This window comes from Phyllostomus discolor, chromosome 5, assembly GCF_004126475.2.
Source record: "Phyllostomus discolor isolate MPI-MPIP mPhyDis1 chromosome 5, mPhyDis1.pri.v3, whole genome shotgun sequence".
NCBI lineage: Eukaryota > Metazoa > Chordata > Mammalia > Chiroptera > Phyllostomidae > Phyllostomus > Phyllostomus discolor.
Window position 1 is genome coordinate 36,309,899 of NC_040907.2, and position 7,578 is coordinate 36,317,476.

Sequence of the window (7,578 nt, forward strand, 5' to 3'; positions counted from 1 at the left end):
GCAAGTTATGCTCCTACTTCAGGGACTTTGCATTTGCTGTTCTCACTACCTAGAAGGCTTTTCTCCTCCAGATATCTGCATGGCTTGCTCTTTACTTCCTCCAAGTCTCTTAAATCTCACTCAGTGAGATTTAACCACCTCTATATAAAAGAGCAAGGTCTTCATTATCACAGTCCACTCTATTATTGCTTTATTGTTCTCCATCATTTACCTCATGATCTCATTAATATATATTTACTTCTTCGTATGTTTCTTGTTATTCTCCCTTAACTGAAGGTAAGCCCCCTGAAGGCAGAAACTTCTGTTTTATTTCACTTATATATCCCCAGCAACTATAACAGTGCTGTGAACAGGCACTCAACAAATATTTGTCAAGTGAATGTACGGTTTAATAATAATACGTACCACATGTTAAGCACTCACTGTATGAGAGGAACTTATAAGATAGTTGTTATCATCATTCCCAATTTAAAGATGAGGAAACCAAAGACCAGAGAGATTAAATAACTTTTCCAATATCATACAGCCAGTACATGGTAAAGCCTGGATTTGAACCTAAGCAATCTAGCTCCAAAATTCATTCTCTTAACCAATATGTAATATTGCCTCAGTAAAACAATATCAGATGATAACCCAAAGTAAAAGTAAAACAAAACCAGACTAAAAAGTATACAAAAGTCTAATAATTTTTCCCCATGGTGAGTCTTCAATGTTTCTTTCAAAGTATTAAGTATCAAAGTTCTCTCAAAAGTTTTGTGTGTGTGTGCCTGTGCTTTCCTGGCACTCTAAGCATGAGCTTAGTCTGCCCATTGGGTAATCCAGTGCTGGTCAAAACCTGTTTGAATGGACCTTCCTGCAGAACCAGGAAGTCAGGATGGAGGGTGTCACCATCATGGAGTCATTGTCCCAAATGTCACTCCACCCATAAAATAGTTCTAGGAGGGCAGAAAGCTGGTAGACACCACAAACAACTCCCTTCTTTCTCCAAGTCATCCATCAGACATGGGTTCAGTGGCTCCCTTCTAATTTACCACACTGTGAGTAGGGAGAGGGACGCAGAAGGAGAGTGAGTTTGAAAGCAACAAGTTAAAAGCTGTGTGTGACCTCAGGCAGTTTATATATACTCTCTGAAGCTCTGTTCCTACATGTGAAAAATGGGAATAATATCTGTCTTGCTGGGTTGTTTTAAGGGCTAAGTGGGATAACTTTTGGAAAGTGCTCACAGAGGTAAGTACAAAGCTGTAGCTGTCCAATGAATGTGAGTCCCTTTCCCCACTTCACAGGGCCATGTGGTCAGCAAATAAGACAATGACTGTGAGGCTGATTTTTCAAATGAAAACATTGTACAAATGAGGAGTCAGACACCTGGAATTCAGGGTGGGGAGATATCTTACTTCTTTTTATTCTCCAGGTCTTATTTCCAACCTCTTCAGCAAACTCTTCATCATTTGTAAGAAGGAAATTTTCAAAGATGCTGCCTGACTTCACCTGTTGAAAAGAAAACAATGGGATCATTAGAACTAGGTCAAAGGGTTTAAAAAATCACCTGGGGCCTTGCTAAATGTAGATTCCCAGGCCACAGGAGCTTTTACTCAATAATTAAGGTGGATGAGGAAATCCAACAGTGATTAATGATACAGAGGGTTCAGGATGCTGTACCACCTTGGCTGATCCACTCTAGAAGGAAGTTAATTTTCTGTTTCTTCACATTCTGTGCTCCTCAAACTTCTTACCACTTTTTAGGGGGTTGAGAAGAACTTTTCAACATCCTGCTAGGCCCCAAATTGCTAGCCAGTGGCCCTTGTCTGAGCTCAGATGGATAGCACCAAGCACTAATGCCACTTACAATTGCCTTTTCTTAAGGTTCTCTCCTAATGTAATCAGAAAAACTAAAATAACACAAGGAACAGAAAAGGAGTGCTAGCAAAATTTAGATTCTCTACCATATTTCTCTATTTTCATAACAAATTCAATATTTATAATTAAAGGGAAAGATGCACTCATATATGTGGTATATAACCATTTCAGTGTTGATTTAAGGATAAAGGAACAGAATTGAAAGAGTACAAGTCATGAAGTCATATAGACCAGCTCAACCACATACTAGCTGTGTGACTTTGGACAAGTTACTCAACTCCTCTGAACCTATTTTTGTCATAAGAAAGGTATTGAAAATAATCACCCTGTAGCAGTATTGTCATGTAAGTTAGAAATAATATATGTGAATTGTAGTGTTTGACAGATAATAGTCAATAAATAGTAATAGTTACTATCGTATACTTTCAGCATCTGAGTATGTTTCAAAAGGAGCAAAAGGGGGGTCATTGTGTGTGTGTGTGTGTGTGTGTGTGTGTGTGTGTTGCATTAGCAGTATGTTAAGCAAATCAGTAAGTTAGTTGTGTGGGAGCAGTTGTGTGACCAAGAGATAGTTTGCAGCGTGAATTATCATAGGTCCCTCCTTCAGGGTTTGAAAAGATTTGTTGTTTTGTTTTTAAATAAGAAAGACTTTATTTCACTTACATCATCCTACCAACCCTGCCTCCAACAGAAAAATCAATAACAAAATAGCCATTTTGAATACAAATTGTTATTTCACTCTGAGCCATTTTAAAAAAGGTTTCAATAATTCTTTGTGTAACCTTAAGATATCTTTTTTATCTTTTGGATTTTTTTCTCTTTTGAGCTTATTTGTTGGCTCTTCCCCTTTCCCTGCTCTTACAAGAAACGCTCCTAATTGTCCCTGCTTTCTTCAGTGCCCCCTTACCTCCGTCTCCCTTACACGAAACTCGTGGCTCTGCCTCCAACTAAGAATCAGGACCTGAGACTCTGGCATTCTTCCTAAAACTTACAGAGGAATGACCTTGGTGTACTCACATCCTCTCTGTGCCTCCATGTTTTCATCCAGAAAATGGAAGAAAATATAGCTTCCCTACTTTCTTATACAGTCCTCAGAAGAAAAGAACATGTGGAAAAGAGCTCTGTTAGACTGTAAAACCTAAAATGTTCATTCACTGGAAGTCATCTGGTATCCTGTGCTACCCCACTAGGATCATAAGATGGAAAGAGTATCTAGGTTTGGGCGCTTATCACCTATGGGATCTTGATAAATCAAGTCCCCTTTTTGAACTCTCCCATCCTCACAGGGCTTGACACAGGCCACATGACTTAAGGGATGTCAACATGCTTTGCACTATGGCTAGCCTATACTCATTGCATTTTGTGTCACTATTCCTTCAAAAACCATAAGAAGCCCCAAAGGTAAGAGAAATAATTTTTTTTGTTGCCATCTCCTCCCAGTCTCTGTCCTAATGAAAGAATGCAGCCACTTCCAAGCAAAAGAAAGAAAGGGAGGAGGGAAGAAAGGGAGGGAGGGAGGAAAAATGTCAAAACAGAGCAGGAATGATCAGGGACTAGGCCAGAAAGTTAACCAGATTAATAGGCTAGGATAGACCATGTGGACAACTGTGCTTACAGAGCATCTGAAGGCTGGAAAACTGGGTTGGGACAGGGTGCCTAAGGGAATCCCTGCCCATTTCCACACTGAGAGTCGCTAGGCTTTTCCAACAAGGCATTAGGACCCTGTGGTAAACTGGATGTGCCAGGTTGGCTGAGTGTGGAGGGTTGGGTAGGACCTGTGAGTGCCAGGCCCAATTAGAACTTAGACGAAAAGGATGCTTGCAAGGGTGACGTCCCCATTGTGCAGAACTATGTCATCAGAGAAAAAAATGGTGAAGAGATAATGCTGGAGTTTCAGAAATGTAGTCTCTCAGGTTTCATCCCAGACCTGCTGGGTCAGAATTTACATTTCAATAAAATCTCTGAGTGATCGCTATGCACTTTGAGAAACATTCCTTCTGCAGGATGTAAATTCTGAAACAGGAAGGTATGCCTGCTTGGAGAGATTGATAGAACTCAGAGCAATTAGTGCCAAATGATTTTAAACTTTAGTAGATAAATAAAGAAACACTTAAAATGTGTACCTTGATGATTTCAGTGAAAAAGAAAACCCCAGTGCATCTTAAGCAATCAGATTAGGCATATTAACATAACCACATATTTTTACAAGATGTAGAAAGTCCCTATTATTTATTAAGAAGGAATAACTGAGCAGAGATAACAAGGGAAACTTGTGCAAACTGTATCCACATTCTTCAGATAACAAAAGAGGTGATTTAATGATAAAAGAAGAGAATAGAAAGAACACAAGTCACGGAGTCATACAGACCAGCTCAACCGCATACTAGCTGTGTGACTTTAGGCAAGTTACTTAACTCCTCTGAGCCTATTTTGTCATAAGTATTGGAAATAATCACCCTGTAGCAGTACTGTCATGTAAGTTAGAAATAATATATGTAAAGTACAGTGTATTCCTTCTTTCCTTATTTCCTTCCTTCCTTTCTCCCTTTCCTTCCTTCTCTTGTGAACCTTACTGTGCATGTGGTAATTTACACCATCTCCTTGCACTCACGCTGGTCTCACTGAGCCAGGAAACTAAGAAAGTAGAAATAAATAAAGTAGAAAGTGAACCAACCAAGAAAGCTTCAAATAGGAGGTATCTGTCCAAGATACCCTTCATGACCCTGAACTGTGGAAAGCACTGGCCAGGGACAGAAGCCTCCCTGGCCACAGGACCTTCCAGGACACACCTAAGGCCAAGTGGCTGCAGCTTCTAGAGAACGTGCTCTTGGGAGCGTCACTTGGCATTCCTGAGTCTCGATTCTCTCAAATGTGAAATGGAATAAGAATAAGGAATAACAGTGCTTACTTTACAGAACTGTGAGAATTAAAGGATGTAACAGAGGTCAAGCACTGATCCCATGCCAGTATTTAACAAAAATGAGTTCCCTGCCTCTCCAAGGAAATTCTAAGACTAGGTAGACTGCAGTTTCTAAGAGGCCTCCTGGGCTAAGGCCTTCATGCTGGGGCCTGTGTTTCAGGTGCTCTCTTTTCTCCTGGTTAGGGAAGAGTTCCCCCCCACCCCCCATCTTCAATAACAGGTCTCAAGGAAGAGAAGGTCAAGAGAACAACTCTAGAAATCCTGAGCGTATGAGCTTTCCCCTTTCCCTCCCAATCAGAGCTAGGAAAGAGGAATGGCAAAGAGAAGGAGGCTAGGTCGGAATTTGCCATCATGGCTGGGACAATCTCCCCCAATATTTGTCTGTGGATTTTTAATATTTCAAAGTTTTATGACATCTCTGACTCCTTTCTATCTCCAGAAACACCCCCAAGAATCATATAGGATCAGCAGAGCAGTGTAAAGTATTGGAACCCTGAAACTGGCCTCAGAAAGGCCTGCAGTCAGATCCCAGCTTTTTTGCTCACCAAATATGTCTTCAGGCAAGTGACTTTTCTGAAATTCTGTTTTCAAGTTTAGAAAATAGGAGATTTCATAGTGAGAATTAAATGACATTTCTAAATTCTCTAATATAATACTTGGTACATGATAGGGATTCAATATACTTTAGCTATTATAATTATTAGAATGAATATAATTAACCCCATCTTAAAGATGAGTGGTTTGAGGGTTAGAAAAATCAAGAACTCATTCAAGGCTTATGATTTCCAGCCTAGAGCTCTTTCCACTTTGTGGAATCTTTAGAGGGACTGTTGATCGGTGACTTTGTGCCCTGAGAGCTTTACCTGCCAAAGGTCCAGGCTGAGAACTCTAATGTTATAATAGCGACAAATGGTAGGGTCAGGCTTATATTCAGGGTTGTCCATTTCTGGATAAATCCACTCCCCCTGGTAATTGGGATTGTCCATGATTCGAGGTTTCCATTGTCCCTAAGGAAAGAAACAAGAGTGAACATGGCTTGGGGTTTATTTGGGGTTTTGGGTTTGTTTTTTTTTTTCTTTTTTTGCCCTTCTCATGCAATCAAAAAGACCAGTTATTTTATAAAGATGATTGTGTATTAGAAACAAGGATTCAGAGCAGGATTCCTGGAACTCCTTTCCCTTTCTTTGAACTAATGCAAAAGACTTTTCCAAGTTTCCCTGTCTATCCAGAGGGAACCAACAAGATGGCAGAGGCCCATTCTGAGCCCAGGCCCACTTCTCTGTGTAAGTTTGTCCATGAAGTTAAGAAAATGTAGCTTCACAGGGAATACCATCGAAGGACTCTGGCACTTAGGGCCACTCTCTTCCCAGTGTGCAGCACAGGGAACTGTGGCCAAACCAAATCATGCTCGCTTCAGTCAGTTTTATCTCTGGACCATTTGATAGGTGATTCCTTTAGTTCCTTCTCACTTCTGCCATGAGTTCAGGAGTTAGACCTCAAAAATAAGCACTCTCATACCCCAACACCTTAGGCTCAGGCATGTGCTATGTTTTCCTTTCTGGGCCATTTCTGAGACTTTTGATTTCTGACCCCAGGCCATTTCCTTTTTTGACCATGTTCCTTTGGCAGCTTTCTGCCACCCTGGATAACAGCCTACGGCTGCCTGGACCTCTGCCTCCCAGCGCTGACCTTTACTAGCCAACCATCTCTCAAGCAGGCACAGCCTTGACCGGGGGCAGTGACAGGGCATGACCACAGGATCTGAGTTTCCGTTTTATAAGTCAAAATTTTCATCTCTTCTGTTTTATTTCTCACTCCTATTGGATAGAGAGACCCCTCTCACCTTACACTTCAGGTTTGGTATCAGGGTCCTTCCCCTTCTCCATCCATCACCTTGTTCCAGTCATCTGGCTTCTTGGCGTCTGGGTCTGGAATGTACTCAAAGTCCTCCCAGTCCTAAAATGAAGTGTTTCTCCATGAGGACAGATGGGTAAGCTGGGATGAAACTGGGATTCAGAAAATAGTTAGCCTGGACCTGTCCCCTACCCCTGCCACCCTCCTGTCCTCACCCCTATGAAATCCCAGTTCAGAACTCTGCAAACAAACCCAATACAGGAGAGAAAAGCCTTTAAGCAACTCCAGCCCTTCCTCAAGTTCACTATCACACTGACCTTGAGTGCTTTAAGCTCAGATAAGATGGGAATTTCCCTTGTTTCTCATCCTCCTGGTCCCCCAATCATGTGCCCTATTGTCAGAACAGGTCTTCTAGCCTGGGTCCCTCTTCCTGAAGGCCTCATTTGGTGATCTGTCTTGTACTGCAGCCTGCTCCCAGACTTGTATCAGTCCTGCCTTGTACTCCAGTTCCCTTCTATTTCCCAAGACAGTCACACAGAGCCTACCCCAACTTCCATATTTCTTCTGCTGTGAAGCCTCCAAAGTTTTGTTCTGTCTATCTAGCAGTTCACCTTGGCGCTGACCATTTGCCCAGACTGACTGAAGGCTTCAATGCCCAGTCCAACAGATTCACAGTCATTCAGTAGCATTAAAACTTGGAAAGTTCACTGGTTGCTGGGCTCTCTCAACCCGTTGGTGATTCTTGAGACATAATAGTCAGCACCTATCCAAGAGGCTATTATCTTGACAGAGCCCTGCCTATCTAACTATTGAATATTTTCCATCTTCTCCAGGTTCACTCAGCAGGGAGCACAGACACCTGCAACCTCTCCCCTCTCCCCCAGGCCTTCCACCAACACTTGTCAGTGTTCCATGGTCCTCACCAGGACGTTAGTCTTTTTTTTCAA

The 7,578-nt window shown here is 41.8% G+C and overlaps 1 long non-coding RNA gene across 1 annotated transcript; it reads right to left on the reverse strand.

Annotated features, from left to right (window-relative positions):
- Positions 1-635: 635 nt before the first annotated feature.
- On the reverse strand, positions 636-6,829 carry LOC114496937. The gene is made up of 3 exons (XR_004903199.1): positions 6,621-6,829; positions 5,641-5,784; positions 636-1,488 (listed from the first exon to the last, which is right to left on the reverse strand). It is a non-coding gene; the product is annotated as an uncharacterized LOC114496937 (long non-coding RNA).
- Between the last annotated feature and the right edge of the window lie 749 nt (positions 6,830-7,578).